This window comes from Pantherophis guttatus, chromosome 1 (genome assembly GCF_059756535.1).
Source record: "Pantherophis guttatus breed Tessera chromosome 1, ASM5975653v1, whole genome shotgun sequence".
Taxonomy (NCBI): domain Eukaryota; kingdom Metazoa; phylum Chordata; class Lepidosauria; order Squamata; family Colubridae; genus Pantherophis; species Pantherophis guttatus.
This window is the reverse complement of record NC_142063.1, coordinates 218,819,270-218,842,122: the sequence shown is the minus strand read 5'-3', so window position 1 is coordinate 218,842,122 and position 22,853 is coordinate 218,819,270. Positions and strand designations below refer to the sequence as shown.

At 36.8% G+C, this 22,853-nt stretch overlaps 2 long non-coding RNA genes across 4 annotated transcripts in view; one reads left to right on the top strand and one right to left on the bottom strand.

Moving 5' to 3' along the window:
- LOC117676940 (uncharacterized) overlaps positions 1-22,853 on the bottom strand; it is a 28,749-nt gene that overhangs the window by 4,114 nt on the left and 1,782 nt on the right. The window contains exon 2 of the long non-coding RNA XR_004594577.3: positions 20,707-20,770. This is a non-coding gene — a long non-coding RNA (uncharacterized LOC117676940). The remainder of the gene's footprint in view (positions 1-20,706; positions 20,771-22,853) is intronic.
- Positions 1-22,853, top strand: part of LOC132711119 (uncharacterized) — a 58,740-nt gene that overhangs the window by 35,332 nt on the left and 555 nt on the right. Inside the window, exons 2-16 of one of the 3 annotated variants that reach the window (XR_015731329.1) lie at positions 5,589-5,605; positions 8,947-8,986; positions 9,543-9,636; positions 9,753-9,823; positions 11,028-11,126; positions 11,235-11,359; positions 11,700-11,743; positions 11,858-12,133; positions 12,790-12,951; positions 14,692-14,764; positions 20,757-20,794; positions 21,122-21,192; positions 21,297-21,388; positions 21,506-21,576; positions 22,162-22,243. This is a non-coding gene — a long non-coding RNA (uncharacterized LOC132711119). Of the gene's footprint in view, positions 1-5,588; positions 5,606-8,946; positions 8,987-9,542; positions 9,637-9,752; positions 9,824-11,027; positions 11,127-11,234; positions 11,360-11,699; positions 11,744-11,857; positions 12,134-12,789; positions 12,952-14,691; positions 14,780-20,756; positions 20,795-21,121; positions 21,193-21,296; positions 21,389-21,505; positions 21,577-22,161; positions 22,244-22,853 lie in introns of all 3 variants that reach the window. The other 2 variants (XR_009621925.2, XR_015731330.1) reach the window with 2 other exon arrangements.

Sequence of the window (22,853 nt, the reverse complement as noted above, 5' to 3'; positions counted from 1 at the left end):
ACGTATGTGTGTGTATACAGTGTGTGTATATATACGTATACATATATATGTATATGAATATAAGATAAATGTTTGTCATTTTTTTACTGTGAGCACACTGACTCACATTAAAAATGAAATTCTGTTACCTGTTCTCAAAAGAAAGTGTGAATATAATATACAAATTCACACACATACATTTTATATATACATATAAATATTAATCACTGTCCATTTTGAATACATGGTGGAAAGAGGAAACTTGAGAGTTTGCTATTGTATGGAACAAAACTGTGGCTGAATTTGGATACCATGAAGCCTCCTCTCAGAAGGTAACAAGGAAAACAGGTCATGAAGAGGATGCATAGCATCCCAGACAATACTGCGGACCCTCCTCAAGCATCTTTTATATGCTATGTCCTGAATAGAAGGAAGTGAACTACCAATAATCTTTTCTGCCAACCTCACCACTTTCTGCACTGCCTTCCTGTCTGAAGCAATAATGCTTCCAAACCAGACAGTAATGCCATATGACAGGATCATCTCTCAATCATCCCTCTATAGAAAGTGATAAGGACAAAGAAAGATGTACTTTTCACATGTGACACAGGAAATGCAGGTGCTGCTGTGCCCACTTCATCAGTGTCTCACTGTTGAGCGACCAAGCTAACCTACTCGTTAGCTGCACACCCCGACACTTGATTCTGCTAACTACCTCCACATTAATCATTACTATACAGAGGTGTGTGGCCATGGCTGCCTTTTCTGAAATCAACAATGATCTCTTTAGTTCCAGGGTGTCAAACTCATGGTCCACAGACCAGATGCACCATGCGATGGTCACACCCACCCGTTTTAGCAAAGGGGGAAAAAGTTGTGATACATCACATGACAACAATATGTCATCGCGAGTTTGACACCTCTGTTTTAGGCTTTCCTATGTTTAAAACGAGACTGTTTTTGTTACACCAGTTCACCAAACCCTCTATTTCCTTGTGATAAGAACCTTAATCATCATCTTGAATAAGGCCCACTACTGTTGTATCTTCTGCATACTTCATCCGCGTACTTGAAGTAAAACTTCAAACAACCACCATTTTGCTGTACAGAAAAATACTATCGCTTTGAAATCGGATATTTTCCCTCTATAAATTACAACATTGCTATCTATGCATTTCTAAGGTCCTGGTTTTGCAACATACTTTTATCTCTTCTACGTATCTCAGATGGCAATTAATAATAGTTTTAATTTGGAAATGAAGCCATTTTTTTATGCTTCAACTCAGTATTATTCTAAATGCCATGCAGAAGGGCTCATAAATTTCAGGGCATTTTTAAAGGAAGGGAAGGATGTCTAAATACATACATAAGGGCAAAGAGCTTTACTTCCTACAGGTCATTTGAGGATTTAATATGCTTGGCAGTGTGGTAGAAAGAACCTCTTTAAAAGAAAAAAGCTGATTTTTAAAAAATGACAAAAAGGAGAGGTAGGACTTCTGGAAACCAACAATCTGCCCTGAAATCTGAATAATCCTCACAAGTAGTTGCCCTAATTGAAGTAGTTTGATTTTTATTTCCTCCAGATAGTCAAGTTCAATCATCTTCTTAGCACTCTGCCAAAGCCAATGCCAGTAAAGCTGATCAGAAAAATCTCACTATACAATTGGTAGTAGTAGTGATGACTGGGGTGTACAAAGGGCAGGAATTTAATTAACATGAGCTTTTGACCCAAACTGACTGGGCATTTGAGAAGTAGTTCTGTGTGTGACCCTGTTCTTTCTTGTAAATTCCTAGTTGATTTATTTTTTTCAATTCCTCAATTCTTTTTTTCAATTCCAACTCCAGTTCATTCTTGATGCTTCTTTCACTGACTTTCCATATTCCTTTCCTCACTTCCTTTCAAAATGTGTCTGTGATTTCTTTAGTTTGGTTCACAATAATTTTTCAGTTGAACTGGTTTTTAATTAACTCAACTCCAAATTGCTAAAATATGAATCATTTGGGAGTGATTAAATAAATATCCAATCTACATGAAATTAAACATTCAATGAATTCATTAAAATGAGATCATGTCATTCTAGCCCATGAACAATAATTAGTTCCATGTCAGGCCCAACAAAACAAGAAAGACACATGGTGATTCTTCCACACAGAGTTCATTGTTCCACACCTGGAGACAGACTCTTGCCAAACTGAAGCACTCCAGTATCTGCATCTGCCATATATATTTAGTTATGCACTTTAGATGAATATAAGGACAGATATTCCTAGCATGTATTATTAGTTGCTAGAGGAGAGAGTCAAACTAGATGACAAATAAAGCATCTATGATTAGATCCCTGATAATTCTTTTAAAATATAACAATAGTTGTTGTCTGTGAGGCCTTTTGCAAAAGAAAGATGGTCTATGAATTCTGACAATATATTTCTAATGTTAAAATAATTTCCCTCTATTTCCCTGTTTCTTTGTAAATGAAATGCTGTGCTAGTTTTAGCATTAGGAACTACTCTTAAAAAGTTTTCATGCTTGAGTTGTAACCATCTCTGCAGCTGTTTATCTTTATTTTACAGATTGCTAAAGCAGAAATAAATGAGTTCATTAAAATGAGATCATGTAACTCTATCTCATGAACAATCACTAGTTACAACTACTACATAAGACCCCAGATTTAAGAATTGTTGATAAGAAAACAGTCAGGATGGTAGAAACAGAAATAGTACAATTCTGGACATAGATATGGGATGAACCAATGAAACACAACAAGGACACAGCTTGGTTAAAAGAGCTGGATAAGAATAAAAAAGTTGAAAAAGCAATAACAGCAGAGGGGTGCAATCAAAGGGGCAGTCATGAGCATACAGTCAAAATCCCATACCTTTTGACATGATGGTGAGCTTGACACATATACAAAATGAGTGGTTTCAATTGCATCAGCTTGTGCACAACTTTGATTTTTTACATCCTTCCTGTGGATGCCTCTGCCATGAATTTAGGACCGGGTGCATTTGTTTTGCTATGGGCCTCTTTCACATGAATGTTAGAAGCAGACAAATCTGAAAGCAATTATTTGAGGGAAATTGGAAAGTCCTGTATATATCCTAATGGATTCTTCTGAAGAATCAGTACAGCAAGACAGACAGTGAGAAAATGCAAATGCAACAGTAGCACACTCCCTGACTTATTTTCCTGGCTTCTAGTTCAGCTCCTAGTCATCCATTTATGTCTGAAAATTTGTTTCTTCACTGGTATTCTGGACCCTTGTTTCCATCCCAATTATATACCAGATAGGTATTATACAATGACACCAATTTATTCATTGGATTTTATGGCGGGTCCAAATGCCATTCACCTTCATTGCTGTAACACTCCAGTCTTTTCCCATTTTTATAATTTTTCTTTCCAGAGAAAACCAATCAAAGACAGAAAAATGTCATAACTACACAGTGTATGTGAGGATCTTTGGTGCTCTCTGAGTTTGATGGTTTTCTTCCAGACATTTCATTGCCAATGTAGGTAACATCATCAGTGCTAGTAGGGACAGTGTCTTGTGAAAGTATTATAATTTACTCAAAATCTTGAGCTCGGCCATTGCAAGTCTTGATGGGCAATTCCTCTGCCTCTTGTCTTTCCTCTCCATCCAGGGAAGGGAATTCTTCCTTTCCGGCTCCTGGGTGGGCCAGTCTACCAGCAGCTGCCTTTCCTTCAGGGATTGTTTCTTCTCACTAGACCAGTGTTGTGAATTTTTTGAGCTCACCGTGTAAAAAATTCAGAAAATGCAGGATAATTTTTTTTTAAATGTAGCAGCCCATCAGCCCAGAATGAAATATCTACTAGAATGTAAGAAGCATGCAATGTGAGTGCAAATAAGAAAAGAAAAAGACAAAAAGATGGAAGTGTTACAATAATGGAGGTCAATGGCATTTGAACCTGATATAAAATTCTATGACTGAAGTAGTGTCATTCTACAATAAGAGCTACCAAATATATTGGATTGGAATAAGGGGTCCAAAATACCAGAGAAAGCATTTTACTACTCTTTTATGTTTTTTTTAAAAAAACCTTCCAGTAAATAGAAAGCTAGCATTGCAGGGTAGAAAAGCTAAAGCTGTTATTACTTTTTGTGTTCATTTTAACTTTTCAGAGAGTTTTACCATAAACAAGGAAGGGGAGAATGAAAAAAAATATAATCCACTCAATAGAGTGCTTTCTAATGTGAATGAATTAGGCTATGCACTTAGAAAATGTGATATCTGCTTTAAGAAAGTATAAGCAGCTTTCTCCAACCAGAGAAGTGAAATGAAATGGAATGGAGGGGAGGAGAGGAGAGGAGAGGGGAGGGGAGGGGAGGAGAGGGGAGAGAGGAGAGGGGAGAGGGGAGGAGAGAAGATTATTTATTGGCTAAGTGTGATTGGAAACACAAGGAATTAGTCTCCAATGCATAAGCTCTCAGTGTACATACAAACAACAAAGTATATAACCATAAGATACTAATAGGAAAAGATAGTAGAAAAGATCCCTTGGTGCCAGTCTAACACTTTATCATCACATGAGGTCTCCTTCGTTGGTCTACAAATTGGGAGACTTTCAGATTAGTGGCCATTAAGGGCAGGACTGAGAGGAACACTAATGTCCTGTTTTCATAATTTTACTAAGAATTACCTAATATCACAATATATATATGTATAAAGACAAATGAGAAAAAAAGGAAAAACAATCTGTCCAAAGAAGATGTCCAAAGATCTGTCCAAAGGAAACCTTCCACTTCATCTCCAGCAAACATATTCAACGTTAACGATTTATCACTGTCTACTTAAATTGCAACCCAAAACATCTTCATTCCACACCTCACCCAGTTTTCTATAAACTCATCTCTAAATCTTCAGCTCTCCTTATTGTTCTACCAAGTTCCAGTAAGAAGTATTTGTTGAAGTTTGGTGGAGCAACACCCACAGTGTAATTTACTTTCCAAACACAGAAATCTCTCCAGTTCTGCTCATTCACCACTGCACCACTTTTTCACTCTCAATTGTGCGTATTTCTCCAGACATCTCCTTGCTTTCTTCAGGGACACTAATTTTTCAATTTTTCTTGTTACTTCATCCTCTGATTCCACCAAACGCATCAGCAGGATTTTGTATTTACTTTTCTACCAGTATTGAAAAATAGATAAAACTCTGAGTAGCTTTCATTCAGCTAATCAGCTTGCTTTGCTTTTCCTTTCTGAGGTCACACCTCATAACACTGCTGACAAGTGCATGAGCCCATAAAGGAGAAGTAAACTTATAACTTTTTGGTGGGCTGAATGATAGCTATTCACCTGATCTTTTATGTCTGTGTGGATGCTTTACTTAGTTACTGAGGATTGGTTGGTTAATTTGCTTTTGTTTTATTTAACTTTATTTACATAGTTTAGGTTTGTTTTATTTTATAATATTTGTTTATTTATTCATCTATTTACTTATATCACACTTATTTACATATACTATTTATTTATTTATTTATTTATTTAATAAATATCATATTTAATAAATTTGTTTATTTAGTAGTAGTTTATTTTAGCTTACTTAGGATTTACCTTATTTCATGGACACTTTCCTCTATTATGCAGGGGAAGCCCTCTTTGAGGTAAGAGATCTTCAGTTTTATTTATATGTTTACTTCTCAACTTCCATGTCTGACTCTAGGATTTAGAGTTCAAAAAGGTAACACGACAGATAACATGACATAAGTAATGGGATCTGGAACGAACTATATTAAAATTGGATAATGAAGTAAAATAGGAATCAAAGGAATCTAGGAACAAGCTGAACCTTCTCTAGTGCTAAAATGGGGTATAGGATAGTGGAGTGACAATATTCACCAACTGTTGTCTGCTGGGTGCTTCATCCTTATGGTCCGTAACCACGACTAATGGCCAATGCAGCTTAGTGTGTCATGAGAATAGAACACAGGCTATTTGTTTGTTTTCATATTTAAGAACTGCCCATTTCTCTCTCAGAAGTCAGGGGGGTGGGATGTCTCCGTCCATCTCTCTCTCTCTCTCTCTCTCTCTCTCTCTCTCTCTCTCTCTCCATTAACAAGGATAGTGTTTCTCAACCTTGGCCACTTGAATATATGTGAATTTCAAATCCCAGAATTCTCTCTCAGCATGAATTCTGAGTTGAACTCCACATCTCTTCAGATGAACAAGGCTGAGAAATACTGAACTAATGGCACTAAAGTTGGCCACTGAGATAGGTTTTTATAAGAAAAAGAAAGATTATGCGGCAATGCTTGGTTTTCTGCCCCAGAAACGTTGTGCAATCTTTGCAATAGTGGAGAATATCTATGCAATTTGCAATCTGTGCATTGTGCAATCTTATCGGGCATATAACGCATTTATCTCATTGGCCATCTTAGACCAAGTCCAAAAATGTTACAGAATTCCTGGAAGCCGGGCACACTAAGAAACTGGCGATCAATAGACACACAAACATAAACATCTACACACTGAACAAAAGAGACAATCAACAAACAAAAAAGAATGAAAAGACCAGTGGTGGGATTCAACCGGTTCACACCACTTTGTCCGAACCAGTTGTTAAATTGCTGGCTGGCCCCGCCCCACCCCTTCCAGAAGTCCCCACGTGCCTCATTTTGACTGCCAGGTAAGTGCAAGGAGGCCTACTAGGCCCAAAATGGGGTGTAGGGGGATGCGGTGTGGCCCCCTGCGACCCGTTTTTGCTCCCAGGAGGCTGGAGGGAGGTCTACTAGGCCCAAAACTGGTGCAGGGGGGCAGTGTGCCCCCCTGTGATCTGTTTTTGCTCCCAGGAGGGCACAGGAGACCGAGTGCTGCCTGTCACACCCCTGGCCACATCCACCATGGCCATGCCCAGCCAGCCAAGACCAAAATACCTCCCCACAAGCAATCAACACTCAGATGAGCATAAACACCAAGATTAACATTGGAAGAATAATCAAGAAGCAGAGAACAGTTACGATACAATCTGGCAAATTTTGTAGCCTATGAAAATCACACCAACTTTCACAAAGACATCCCCTCCCCAAATGAACAAATAAACAAATAAATTCCCAAGCAAATTTGGTTTTAGCTGATATCACATCATCCTAATCTAACTTTACAGAAAACAATCTATTATGTGCTGCTAACATTTCCAGAAATGTATGAATGTATAAGTTATATATATATATATATATATATATAATATCAGTATGATCCAGCATGCAACACCCAGACAGAAGAGAAATCAACAAGAGGAACAAAACAATGGGAAAGCCATCTTGCCCTATATAAAAGGAACAACGGATAAAATTAGCAAAATACTGCATAGACACAACATCAAAACCATATTTTGCACAGATAGAAAGATATCGTCTATTTTGAGAAACACTAAAGACAAAATAGAATTAGAAGATCAAGGCATATACGAAATCCCGTGTGCTTCCTGCCCTCAACATATATTGGACAGACCAACAGAAGAATGAGTGTGCGCATCGAGGAACTTAAAAACTCAGTACAAAAGAAAGAACACACATCATCATTAGTACAACAGATAAATGCCTCAGGACATAATATTAATTTTAATAACACAAAAACAGTTGCAAAAATAGAACATCTCAATGGCAGAATAATCAGAGAGGACATTGAAATAGAGAAAATGCCATATTGTATGAATAAATGTGATGACACTTCCCGTCTGCCTACTATTTGGAAACCTGCTCTCATAGACAGACAAATCTTAACACAAAATATAAAACATAGATCAAAGGTTCATCAAAATGCCTGTGTTGCCACCAGTTCCAGCATAACTTATCCATTAACCCACAACCAAACAACAGCGCTTCCACCCAATCAAAATACAGCTACGTCATCAGCCAATCAGAATACAACAACACTGTCGACCAATCAGAATACACCTTTGCCTCTTTTCATAGAAAAACGTCAGTTACGATCACACAGTTTGCCCATAAGCACCAAACCGAGAACATCAGCCAGAAGATGATGAATGCGATTTCGTCGAAACGTCGCTACTACCCTTTTAAGGATATGTTTACAATTACATGGGAAGAAACCCAAGATATTAACTGTACACACACACACACACACACACATATATATGAACTCAAATCAAATTTTAATATAGTTCCTTTCAGATCCCAGTTTTGAAAAATATAATAGTTTCTTAGAAGAATTATATGGATTATTTGCAAGAATAATATTGTTTTCAAAAATCTATTTGAAACTAGAGAATTGCATTTTTATTCTTACAGACTTACAAACAGAGGGAAGGACAGCAAAATAATTATTTTCAGCAGCTGCATTTGTTGTAAGCCTGTTTGCTGCTAAAAATCCAAATTCACCATATTTTGTCCCAATTACAAAAATCAACATTTTGCTTAGACAAAGCATATATAAATTACTTTGAAAACTAGGATATGAAGATGCTACAATGTAAGATTGATAATAGATTGATGTAGTTACCTTCCTTTTCAAAATGTGGCTTTATAGCAGTGGTGGGTTGCTACCGGTTCACCCCGGATCGGGAAAACAGGTAGCGGTGGTGGTGGGAGGCTCCACCCACCCACCTGAATGCTTCTGTGCATGCGCAGAAGCATCATGCGCACGAGTGTACAAGTGGCCATGAGCAAACTGGTAGCAACGGGATTTGCAACCCACTACTGCTTTATAGCCCAAGCAATTTGCCTACTGCAAAGTGCTTTAGGATGAACAGTAAGAAAGCAGCCAAACCGCATTGCAACTGGATATGACTCCAGCCAGAAATAAAGCTCTCTCCATCATTATCAAGCTCTGGAAAGTTGAATGAAGAAGCATTAAAAGTCGGGGAAGCGTAGCTTGGAAAAGGATAGAGGGAAGACAGGACAGCTTTCTGGGTCTTGTAGTTCTTTCTTTAATAGCACTTTGATAAAGAATGAGCTTAATTCACCCCTTTGTCTTCCTTTGGCAGTCCTGTCTCCAGAAATACAGGAAAAATCAGAGAGACAAAGGTGAATAACCAACCATGTTGTTTGTATGGGTACCTGTAGCAGGAGTGGGGATAGAAGGGCACTCCTTCCTCTAAACCACAGGGGGGGGACCCTTCCTTCAGAAGTACTATTTTAGGGAGAGGCTCTGAACTCCCTTTAAGTTATTGGGAGGAAAGATGCAAAAAATCTGTTTCCCTGCATTGCATTTTAAATGGACTGTGCCATTTGTAATGACCAGTTTTAATTTGGTGTGTCATTGGTGATTTAATATGCAATGTCTTTCATGAATATTGTGTAATAGTACAAGTGTTTTTCCATAAAATACAGAACAAGAGGTGAGAGAAATATGGATTATTCCTGTAAAAAGTATACCCTGAGCTACACCATTTTAAGTACAGTACTGTTAAATACTGTTAAAGACCAACTTAGAAAATATATATAAGTTGGCTAAAAAAAATGCTATGATAAGAGATGTAAGTAATTCACTTCCCTTACAATCCTGTTTTAGCTTTCTCTTTTTGTTTGTTTATTTGTATTCTATGCTTACTGAATGTTTCTTATAATTTCTGCATCTTAGCTGGAGGAGGAGAACAAGTTCTTGACAAGCGAAATTGAAAGCCTTGTGAAACAAAACAAATACTTGAAGGAGAAACTCCTTCAAAGTCAAGGAAGTGAGTATAATTTCAACTTAACAACATTTTAATTACTTTCCTTTTAAAAAGAAAGTGATTTCTTTCTTATTAAGTTTAGCTTTACAAGTACTAGTTATTTTGTTATTTTTTGCCAGGGCCTGCCTAAGAGGAAGAAGACCTTCCAAGTGAGAAACAACCGACTGGAAAAAGACCAAGGAAAATACATGTATGATATATAAATAAGGACATAGAATTGTATTAGTAACTTAATTAGTGGAATAAATAAGTGGAAATGCTGTGAATGTAGCATATGTAGAATTCAGTAAGGCATTTGACAAAGTAGACCATAGCCTATGTCTTCCTAAGATAGTGGGATAATAGTGTGGGATAGACAGTACCACCACCAGATGGCTTTGCACTTGGCCGACCAACCACACTCAGCATGTAAGGTCTCAGTGAAACTACATCTCCCTGGAGGGAAGCATGCAGTGAGGTACCTCAAGGTTCTGTCTTGGGCTCCTCAATATCTTCATCAATGAGCTAAATGAAGGGATAGAAGGGGACCTGATCACATTTGCAGGAAAAAAACAAATGCACACTATAGGCAGTTACTGGCTCAATAGCTATGGGAGGGATCTAGGTGTCCTAACGGACTAACACTTAACTATGAGCCAGCAATGTGCTGCAGCTGCCAAAAAAAGCCAATGCAGTTCTAGGCCACCTCAAGAAAAGGATTGCATCAAATTCACAAGTGATAGTACTGCTCTATACCACACTAGTGAGGCCACACCTGGAATGCTGCATCCAGTTCTGGTCGCCACAATACAAAAAAGATGTTGAGAGTCTAGAAAGAGTGCAGAAAAGAGCAACTAAGATGATAAGAGGTCTGGAGGCTAAATTCTACAGTGATCGGTTAAGGGAGCCAAAGAGAAAGATTAGGAGTGGCATGATAGCTGTCTTCCAATATTTGAGGGGCAGTCATACATATGAGGGGGTTGACATATTCTCAAAAGCACCTAAGAGCTCGACAAGAAGCAATGTGTGGAAGCTCTTTAAAGTGAATTCCTATCTGGAACTAAGAAATTTCCAGATAGTGAGAGCAATTAATCAATGGAATAGCTTGCCTGCCGGAGTGGTGGGTTCTCCATTACCGGAGGTTTTTAAGAAAAGTCCATTTATTCAGGATGATATAACAATTCCTGCTTTAGGCAGGAGATTTAACTAAAACACCTCCAAGGTCCTTTCCAGCCATATGATTCTAGGTGAAGGAAATGCATTCAGTTTTAATCAGACAGAGAAGCTACACTGTGGGGTCCTTGGTGCTCTCTGAGCTTGGTGTTTTTTTTGCAGATGTTTCATTGCGCAACTTAGTAACATCAGCAGTACACCTTTATAGCCAATTATTCTTCTTTTACACTCCTTTCCCCCAGGCTGCAAATGAAGAAGGAGCTGGCAGTGATTAAGAGTAGTGTGAAAAACTAAAAGCGGAAATTCAGTGTTTCCATCAAGAAATGGATCAACTGAAAATTGTAAGTATTTTACATAGTAGTAAGAAATTAGAACAATCTCACTAAGTAAAATTATATAATGGATTAAAAGTTAAATTCTGATCGTGCTTCATCAATTTTATTTTACAGGAAATAGCAAAGGAGACCCAAAAACATAAAATACTCCAAGAGGCTATTGAGAAAAATATATTAAAAAATGTGTAAAATATTCAATTCCATATGCCTCAGAAGAAATAGAAAACCCAAAGACAATGGTAAGATTTGTCCTTCCGTTTGTGGGAGAGAAATAAACATGTTTCATTTGATGACTCTCTACTTTGGAAAGTCACAATTGGGAATGTCATCTCTTCATCCTCCCTCACTAGAATTTTATAACATTTTAGCAGCATGCTTTCTTTGAATAGATCAAAAATAGTTCTTATAAAAATCCAGCTCCTTTGTATTATTCGATACAATAATATTTTGCATGGCAAAATAAGCAGTTGTAAGTAAATGCAAGGTTAATAAAATGCATTTTTCCTAAGGTGACATAGCATAAAAACCATGAAAAATCCAGATAATTCTGTTCTAAAATATTTGTTTAACTCTTTTCAGATTCTGCTGGATCCTCATATAAGACTTATGAATGTTTTGAAAAGGTAAATAATACATTTTAAGATATTGTGTATTTTTATTCAGTAGAAAAGATATCATACAAAATTCAGTAGTTAAAATAAAATCAATTTTGTAACACAATGTTTACTGTTTTACAGCACCTTGGGATCAGGAGCCACAAAGTGGCCTATTACAACACTGATGAAAGAGATGAGCAATCCCGCCAAAGGATAGAAATAGAAGATAAGGATTAGGATAGTTTTTTGTTTCACTCTTTTTAATAAATTTATCATGTTTGAGTATTTCATGGTTAGCTTACATTTTGTTACATATCTGCATTTTTGCTACCACAGTGAAATCATCCATCATCAAAACGCAACACAGCGAGAAGATACCCTTGAACCAATTCCAAGGTTATTCCCAGGACTTCCCAGGTATACCTATTCAAAAACATTTAACCAAATATGATATTGTCAAAGATGAAATGCCATGTTTCTTGGACAAATGTGAAATTACGTAAAATATAATTTCACATATAAAAATTGAAATTACTGAGAGGACATTGTTTCATAGGAAATTCACATAGGTGTCGTGAAAAAAAAATGGAAAAAAATTCTCTGTAAATTTTTCAAGGTGTTTTTCTGAGATTTTCAAATTCTGCAGAATTCTATACCAAGATCAAAAAAGAGCCACAGATGACCAATAATTGGGGTACGTCATTCAGCCATGAAATACGAGATTTTAGACAATATGCACTCTCTCGTGCATTAGAAATAGAATTTAGATGGCTTGACTTGATATGCTGGGCTGAATGATTCCAAAAGCAAATGTGATGAAAAATCTTGCTAATTTTCTGCCTGCTAATTTCCACCAAAAAATTATTCACCAGCTTCAATTATTGTTTACTTCAATGTGACTAGTTTTGATTGGACAAAAATGCTATTTCATAAATAATTTAATGTGTTAGTTTTTTTATTGAAATGCTTATTTTTGTTCAAAAAAGGAACATGTTGTTTGTCTTCAAATGCAGTCTTTAAATACAGGATTGAACTAATGTGATTCTCTTCTAACCTACTTGTTTTTAATCTAGTTCAGTGAATATTTCAACTTCAAAGACACCTGCAGTCGTTTTTTGGGACTCCCTCTGCTCCTTACTTTACCCAATCAGGGACAACCAGAACGGGCTGGATTGCTGTGGCTAACAAATGCAGTCTATGATCGGAGCCTTGATGAGTTGAAGGGGTTCATGAGGGTAAATTAAATCATGGACTATGTTGTTGGATATGTATATCTCCAGAAGGGTCACCTAAGTCAAATAGGCCATGAGTTAGCCCAGACTAACACTTATTCCATCCACCAACCTACATTGGACTAGTGCAGCAGATTATAGTCTATTCTTTCAACATGTCAATACAACATCAAAAGCATCATCAAATACAACATCAAAAACATTTCCCAGTGGCCCTAGTGCAACTAGCCACAGCAGCGGGAAGATCTACCCAAAGGCAGAGGTGCTAAGAATCACTGAGCTAAATCAGTAGCTGAAGCAGTTGTGGGGGAGGGGGGAGAGAATTGCTTATTGACTGCACTTTTTATGATTTTTTAAAATTTTTGTTTCTTTTACTTTTTAATATTTTTTTAAAAGTTCTTTAAGTATGTATATACAATTCTTTTTTGTTTTTCCTTTGCTCGCATGTCTTAATCAATAATATATATATATTTTAAAAAATCAAGAGATGTTGGATTACAGCCTTTTGCACACAAAAAAATAGACTTCAGGTCAAAAGACTTACTATTAAGCACCAGAAAGTCAAACATATGGCTCCAAACCATTCATAGAATTGATTATTATAGATCAGCTATGGATGTCTGCTATGAATTATGTCATCCATTTATTGAAATATATATGCCTGTAAATGTGCGTCTTGTAGGTTTTTGTTTCTCCTCTTTTACTTTTTTCTCCCTTTAATTTTTGTTTGTTTTTGCATTCAGTTAGTTTTTAAAAATCTATTCAGGCTATCATTGTTTATCCAGACTTCCCTAATTTGGTATAGGTTGGGCAGCATTTTTATTGTGAGGTCTCGCCACAATGAACATTGTGTACTAGATACAACAAACCAGCTAAAAAAACTCAATTTTAGATTGTTGCATAAACCCATCAGTGTGTGGTATGAATTAAATAATGGCATCATCGTGACTCAGCTTATAATAGAATACAACTAGTAATATGGACACCAAACTGTTTTCAGGAAATACATGTTTCATATAAAATGTATGGTATATATTTATAAATGTCCACTTTAAGCATGGGAGAATAGTCTGTTGTGTTAACTTCACCTGCCACTGATGACAATGGCATCATATTTCAAAGTGCCAAACTTCATATCTGTCAGTGTATAAGATGTATCATGAACTGGAATAGACATGATAACAGGTCAGCCAATAGGGACTGTTTGGTGACTCAGTTTGGAGCATGGGCATGGCTTAGCTTGACTGTTATGTAAGACTTGGTTTGTCCTTGCATTATTGCCCCTGTAGCGGGTGAAATCCAAAATTTTTCCCTACCGGTTCTGTGGGCATGGCTTGCTGGGTGTGACAGGGGAAGGATATTGCAAAATCTCCATTCCCACCCCACTCCATGGGACGGATACTGCAAAATCTCCATTCCCACCCTACTCTGGGGCTAGCCAGAGGTGGTATTTGCCAGTTCTCAGAACTACACAAAATTTCCGCTACCGGTTCTCCAGAACCTGATAGAACCTGCTGGATTTCACCCCTGCCCTGTATTATATTGCTTCTGTGAATATAGCTTCTGTGATTATTTATTCTGTACTTCTGGATTCTGAGTTCTGGTTCTGGCTTCTGCTGTATGTATGATATTGTATATAAAGAAGTTTCTTATATAATGAATCGTGCTGAATTGTTTACTTGTGTGCTGGTTGGATTGCTGCAAACTCTAACAGTATCCCCACACTCCTGCTGTTCCACACAGGCTGCAACTGCACCCCAATGATTGCCAGTATCACGAGGCAGCACCAGCCATGATCGAAGCACAACATCCGAGTGTAGGTGAAGGATGGGTAAATCACTGAAGTCCCTGGTAAAACATGGCAGAAATTTGGGATGAAGTTGAGAGCCCAGGAATGCCAGCAGCATCTCCCTCAATGGACACAGCCATCTGTTGCCTGTAATAACCACAGCTAGCTGGTGCCTGAGGATTATATTTGTTAGGCCTGGAAAATTTTGCACATGCACACTTGCATGACAGACTTCTATGATATATTTTGGGGGAAAGCATCCAAACTGATCTCCACTGGGCCATTGGCAGAGGTCAGTGGGACTGCTGGACTTGAAGGATGTCATGTGGTTATGCATCATGACCCACACCCCAATTCTTTACTGATCTGTGACATCAAAAGAGGATTTATATTGTCCCTTTTTGAAACTGTCCTATTGATTCCCTGACAGGATTTGTAAAAGAGAGGAATTATTTCGTAGTGTTTTTTTCCCCCTAAAGGAAATGCTTTTTATGGGAGAACAGAGTTTCCAATTAGTAGTGTTTATTAGCCATGCAACCTCAGTTGACCAACATCCAAGTGGAAAACAATGCCCTAATCAAGGAACTATTGAAGACAAAACTACAGCTCCACCAACACTGGCAGGGTAAGCTGCTGTATATAAACAGGGAGCCAACTCCACTCCCTTCTAGCAAGGAAGATGTTAGCTGGTCATGTAAGGAACCATGTTCAGAGAGCACCAAGGACTCGACAGATCATCTTTGAGCAACATATATGGTCATCTACTGGCATCATGTGCATGTGTAATCAGTTGTAAATAGAAGCCTTAATATTCAGAGTAACTGTTCCTGAGCTATTCAAGGTCAATAGCAAAAATAAGCAAAGAACAAAATCAACCCAAAAAGCAGGGCTCACAATATACTATAATGAGATAAAAAAAGAATGACGTGGAAAGGGAAAAGGAAAGGAAAAAATCCTAACTTATATGGACTTCAAGTGAAGTCCTATGTAAGCTATTATAAGTTTTATATAGTCCCATATAAACACTTTATTTATTTACCTATTTGCTTATTTAACAAATTTATATAGCTGTCTATATCGCCCAAAGTGATGCTAGGCAGCATGCAAAAGATTAAAAAAAAATAAGAATATAAAAATAGCAAATACAGATAAAACTGGAAATCTTGTCGTTGAAGGAAATAAAAATGTTTCCAATAATGAAACCATCTAGATAGGTCTTTGGTTCCAAGAAAACCCCAGTATCAGGCCTAAACCCTCAAAGGACACAGGGAAATCCAATTGGATTCAATCTTTTATTTGCTACAACTAATGGATAGCATCCTGCCAAAGCTGAGCTTTACCTTCTAATTATGAAATAAACCCTGGGAAAGTCTAAGAGTGAAGCTACCTTACTCTGAACCTCTTCCCTGCTTCCCCATCTAGCTCAGGGCTGTGAAGTCTCTTGATCTAGGTCTCTTTCTGGGAAAACTCTGTGCTGCCCAAACTCTCCCTCACTGCTCCTTCAGGTGCATATGCCATCACACTCAGTCCTGGCCAAATAATGTTACAAAGAACAATACCTAACTATATACATCTGTGTAATTAAACTTGTATATATATATATATATATATGTCAAAATATGAAGTGTGCCACATTCCTCCCCCCGACTCCTCCTTACCTTTCTGACTCTGCCCACTGTATACATATATTGTATATCACTGTATTCTTAAGCCTTTTTCAAAAATCGAAAGAGATGGGATTGACTTAATCTAGGGAAGAATATTCAGTACGGAGGGCATCACAATTGAGAAGACATGTGTCTCGAGACCCACCAAATGTAAATCCATAGCCTCCCTGAAGCTCATTCAAGAGGAATGGGCAAGTACAGTGTGATGGAGCAAGAGCCATACTGTAATTTACACAGACATCTCTCCAATTCTGCTCATTCAACTCTGCACCATTTTTCCACCCTAAATTGTACATATTTCTCCAGAGATCTCCCTGCTTTCTTCAGTGGCACTACTTTTCTATGGCTTTTTTCTTGTTAGTTCATCCTCTAATTCCACCAAACGCATCAGCAGGATTTTGTATTTACATTTCTGCAAATATTGAAAAATAAATGAATTCCTGAGTAGCATTCATTCAGCCATCAGTTGACTTTGCTTTTCCTTTCTGAGGTCAAGCCTCATAATACTGCTGACAGGTAGATGAGCTTACAAAGGTGAAGTAAATACAACTTTTTGGTCAGCTGAATGAAAGCTATTCACCAGAATTTTTATCTCTGTGTGGGTGGTTTACTTAGTTAGTCAGAATTGGCTGATTAATTTGCTTTTGTTTTTACATACCTTAGGTTTACTTTACTTTACAGTATTAGTTTGTTTATTCATTTGTTTGCTTAATATCATACCTGTTTGTTTATTTATCACACTATTTATGTATTTATCATATCATATTTAATATATTTGTTTATTTAGTTAGGATTAGTGTAGTTTAGCTCACTTAGGGTTTAGTTTAACTCCATCATGGAAACTTTCCTTTATTATGCACGAAAAGTCCTCTTTGAGGTAAAGGATCTTTAGTTTTATTTATTTACTTGTCAGCTTGCATGTCTGACTCTAGGATTTAGGATTCAAAGAGGTAAAACAACAGTTAATATGACATAAGTAATGAGATCTGGAAGGAACTATATTAACATTTGATAATGAAGTAAAATAGAAATCAGATTTTGTCAGTGGTTTGCTCTCCAAGCTCATTTCAGTTTAGTTTCTGAATGTTTTGTTACTAGACTAGGTAACATCAGCAGCAGGACTGTCTTGTCCTATTCTTCTTAGCTTATAAATACCATGTGTGGCAGTTGGATCAGTTGGTCGTTTGGTTGGTTGTTCGTTTAGAACTATATTTAAATTCTGAGCAGCTGATTGGTTCTTTTGTTGATTGGTTGTTCGAATGGTCTGGTTTCTTATATTTTCATATGCCTTTATGTAAGTCAATATGTTTGTTAATTGCTCCTTTGGTAGAATACTAGGCCTCAACAAATTCATGGCAGGTGCTAGTATGGCCAATGATTTTTGTTCCTTCCCAATCAATCTGGTGGTGTTCGTTCATGTTCAATTAGGAAGGAACAAAAATCACTGGCCATGCTAGCACCTGCCATCCATGTGAATTTGTTAGGGTTTAGTTTAGTTTAGTTAGGGTTCAGTTTAGTGCCATCATGGAGACTTCCCTTTATTATGCAGGGAAAGCCTTCTTTGATGTAAAATATCTTCAGTTTTATTTATTTACTTGTCAACTTACATGTCTGACTCTAGGATTTAGGATTCAAAGAGGTAACACAACAGATATTGTGACATAAGTAATGGGATCTGGAAGGAACTATATTAACATTTGATAATGAAGTAAAATAGGAATCAAAGGATTTTGTCAGTGGTTTGCTCTCCAAGCTCATTTCAATTTAGTTTCTGAATGTTTTGTTACCAGACTAGGTAACATCAGCAGCAGGATTGTCTTGTCCTATTCTCCTTAGCTTATAAATGCCTTGTGTGGCAGTTGGATCAGTTGGTCGTTCGGTTGGTTGTTCGTTTGGAACTATATTTAAATTCTGAGCAGCTGATTGGTTCTTTTGTTGATTGGTAGTTCGAATGGTCTGGTTTCTTATATAGTCACATGCTGGATGTAGGTCAATATGTTTGTTAATTGCTCCTTTTGTAGAATACTAGGCCTTAACAAATTTATGTATGTATGTATTTATTTATTTATTTGTCAACAAGTACAAGGGAACAAGTATCAGTATAGACATAGACATGGACACATGAAAATTGGCACAAATAAATGGATATAAATAGGCAAAACATAACCATAAACACATAAAATGAGTACATATACTGTAAATGGGGACAGTAGGACAGGGATGATAGGCACACTGGTGCACTTATGCATGCCCCCTTAGGAACCTCTTAAAAAACGTGTAAAGTCCATGGTAGATAGTTTAAGGCAAAAGGTATGTGGGTTAGAGAAACTAACAACAGGATCAGGTAGAGTGTTCCAGACATTTACTACTCTATTGCTGAAGTCATATTTTCTGCAATCAAGATTAGAGCAGATTACATTTAATTTGTATCTATTGATAGCCCTTATATTATTGCAGTTGAAGTTAAAGTAGTCATTGACAGGTAGGACATTATGGTAGATAATCTTGTGTACTAAGTTTAGGTCGGAATGTAGATGGTGTAGTTCAAGGTTATCCAGGCCTAAAATTTCAAGCCTGGTGGTATAAGGAATTTTATTGCGAGCAGAGGAGTGGAGTACTTTTCTTGTAAAATACCTCTGGACCCTCTCTAATGTATTAATGTCTGAAATACAGTGTGGGTTCTAGGCAGGTGAGTAGTATTCAAGGATAGGTCTGGCAAAGGTTTTGTATGCCCTAGTTAGAAGTATAGCATTACCAGAGAGAAAACTTCATAAAATAAGGTTGACAACTCTTAGTGCCTTTTTAGCAATGTTACAGTGAGCTCTGGGGCTTAGATCTTTTGAAATGAGTACTCCTAGGTCCTTGACAGAATGTGGGTCATCTTTTAGATCGTTTCTGCCCAGCTTGTACTTGATGTTGATTTTTATTGTCAATGTGCAGGACTGAGTATTTGTTAGCAGAAATTTGGAGTTGCCAATTTTTTGACCATTCAGATACATAATCTAGATCATTTTATAGGGTAGTAGAATTATCTGTGGTGTAAAATAGTTTTACATCATCGGCAAAGAGGATGCAGCTGCTTGTAATATGATCACAAAGGTCATTTATATAGAGCAGAAAGAGTGTTGGTCCTAGAACGCTGCCTTGGGGAACACCACTGTTAACTGGTGCAGGGTTTGATATAGTGTTTCCAATTTTAACTACTTGTTGGCTGTTTGATAGGAATGTAGCTATCCACTTGTGCAAAGATCCAGAAATGCCATAAGAACTTAGTTTTAACAGAAGTTTGTCATGTACCACTGAATCAAAGCTTTGCAGAAGTGTATGTAGATTGCATCTATTGCTTTAACCTGGTTGAGTTGAGAGGTCCAAATCTTTTTGCAGTGTATAAATTCATGGTGGGTGCTAGCATGGCCAATGATTTTTGTTCCTTCCCAATTGAACTGGTGTTATTCATTCATGTTGTTCAGTGCAATTGGGAAGGAACAAAAATCACTGGCCATGCTAGCACCTGCCATGCATGTGAATTTCTTAGGGTTTAGTTTAGCTCCATCATGGAGACTTTCCTCTATTATGCAGGGAAAGCTCTCTTTGAGGTAAGAGATCTTCGGTTTTATTCATTTACTTGTCAATTTACATGTCTGAATCTAGGATTTAGGATTCAAAGACGTAACGTGACAGATAGCACTGGAGAAGGTTCACCCTTTTTTCAATTCACCAGGTGGATGGCTCAAATTAGTGAGAGAGGGGAAAGAGCCCCCCTTCCTACTGTTTTTGGCTGTAGAGGTAAAAACAATATTGTGGAGGGTATGCTGTCCCCTCCACCATACACCTGCACCCATGACAAACAATCCATTTATTTACATCATCATTTGTGCCTCCTCTGCCCCAAAAACTATGATTATTTTAAAGCAGAAATATTTCTAATTTGTATTAAGAATTCAAATCAAATTTTAATATAGTTCCTTCCAGATCCCAGTTTTGAGATAAAATAATTTCTTAGAAGGATTATATGGATTATATGCAAAATTAATATTGTTTTTAAAAATTTATTTAGAGTTAAAGGATAAAATGTTTATTCCTGACAGACTTTTACAAATAGAGCAAAATAATAATTGTCAGCAGCTTCATTTGTGATCAGCATGTTTGAGGATTGCTGCTAAAATCTAAAATCTAATCTAAAATCTAAAATGCTAAAAATCTAAATTTATCATACTTTGTCCCAACTACAAATATCAATATTTTGGTTTGAGAAGGCCTACAGTATATAAATCATTTTGAAAACTATGATAATTACATTACCTTCATCCAGTTGGTTTGCCCTCAATGTTCATAATGTCTTTTTTTGGCAGTACTGTCTCCAGAGCTACAAGAAACATCAGAGACAAAGGTGAGCAATGAAACATATTGTTTGTGTGGGTACCTGTAGTAGGAGTGGGGATAGAAGGGCAGTCCTTCCTCTGCACCCCAGAGGGAAAAAAACCTTCTTTCAAAACTACTGTTTTTGGTAGATGCTCTGAACTCTTTTTGAGCTAATGCGAAACAGGTGCAAAAAGATCTGTTTCTCTGCACTAATAACACACCTCAAAATTGCATTTTAAATGGACAGGGCCATTTGTAATGACCAGTCTTAATTTGGTGTGTCATTCGTGCCTTAATATGTAATGTCTTTTATGAATATTGTGTAATAGCAGAAGTTTTTTTCTATAAAATACAGAACAAAAGGACACAAAAGAAACAAGAAGAAAACACCAGGAGAAGATGGCTAAGAAAAATGCTATGATAGATGTAAGTAATTCACTTCCCTTACAATCCTGTTTTAATTTTCTCTTTTTGTTTGATTATTTGTATTCTATGATTGCTGAATGTTTCTTGTAATTTCTGCATTTTAGCTGGAAGACGAAAATGAGTTATTGGCAAGTGAAGTTGCAAGCCTTGCACCAAAACAAGTACTTGAATGAAAAACTCCTTCAAAGTAAAGGAAGTGTGTATAATTTTAACTTAAGAACATTTTAATTATTTTCACTTTAAAAATGAAAGGGATGTATTTCTTCTTCAGTTTAGCTTTACAAGTACTAGTTATTTTGTTATTTTTTGCCAGGGCCTGCCTAAGAGGAAGAAGACCTTCCAAGTGAGAAACAGCCAACTGGAAAAAGACCAAGGAAAATAGAAGTATGTTATATAAATAAGGACATGGGATTGTATTAGTAACTTAATTAGTGGAATAATGCTGTGGATGTAGCATATGTAGAATTCAGTAAGGCATTCGACAAAGTAGACCACAGCCTAAGTCTTTCTAAGCTAGAATAGTATGGGATAGACAGTACCACCACCAGATGGTTTGGCCGACCAACCACACTCAGCAGGTAAGGCCTCAGTGAAACTACATCTATCTGGATGGAAGCATGCAGTGAGGTACCTCAAGGTTCTGTCTTAGGCTCCTCAATATCTTCATCAATTTTATATAAATGACATGGTAAAATGGCTAAACAAACCAAATCACACACACACACCCAAGTAGGTAACCAAAGCATCGCCCTCCTGCTCTTATGCAGATGACACTCTGATCCTCTCCAGGACACCAGTAGGTCTTAAAAGAGCCTTGCGAGCCCTTCTCCAGTACCGTAATTACAATAAACTGGACATAAATTATAAGAAAACAAAGATAATGGCCTTTGCAAAAGAGATCTAAATCCAGATAGTGAGAGCAATTCATGGTTAGCTTACATTTTGTTATATATATATTTGCTACCACAGTGAAATCATCCATCATCAAAATGCAACAAAGCGTGAAGATACCTTTTGAACCAATTCCAAGGTTATTCCCAGGACTTCCCAGGTATACTTTTTCAAAAACATTTAACCGAATATGATATTGTCAAAGATGAAATGCCATGTTTCTTGGACAAATGTAAAATTATGTAAAATATAATTTCACATATAAAAAGTGAAATTATCATACTGAGAGGACATTGTTTCATAGGAAATTCATATAAATGTCATGAAAAAAAAGAAAAAAATTAGAAATTTTTCAAGAAAATCTGAGATTTTCAAATTTTGCAGAATCCCATACCAGAAGAGCCACAGATGTCCCATAATTAAGCTATATCATTCAGCCTTGAAATAAGAGATTTTAGACAAAATGCATTCTCTCATGTATTAGAAATAGAATTTAGATTGCTTGTCTTGATATGCTTGGCTGAATTGTTCCAAAAGCAAATGTGATGAAAAATCTTACTAATATTCTAACTGCTAGATTCCGCCAAAATGTTATTCATCAGCTTCAAATATTGTCCATTTCAATGTGGCTAGTTTTGATTGGACAAAAATGCTATTTGATAAATAATTTAATGTGTTAAGGTTTTTTTTGAAAAAAAATAACATATAGTTTCTCTTCAAATAGAGTCTTCAAATATAGGATTGAATTAATATGATTCTGTTCTAACCTA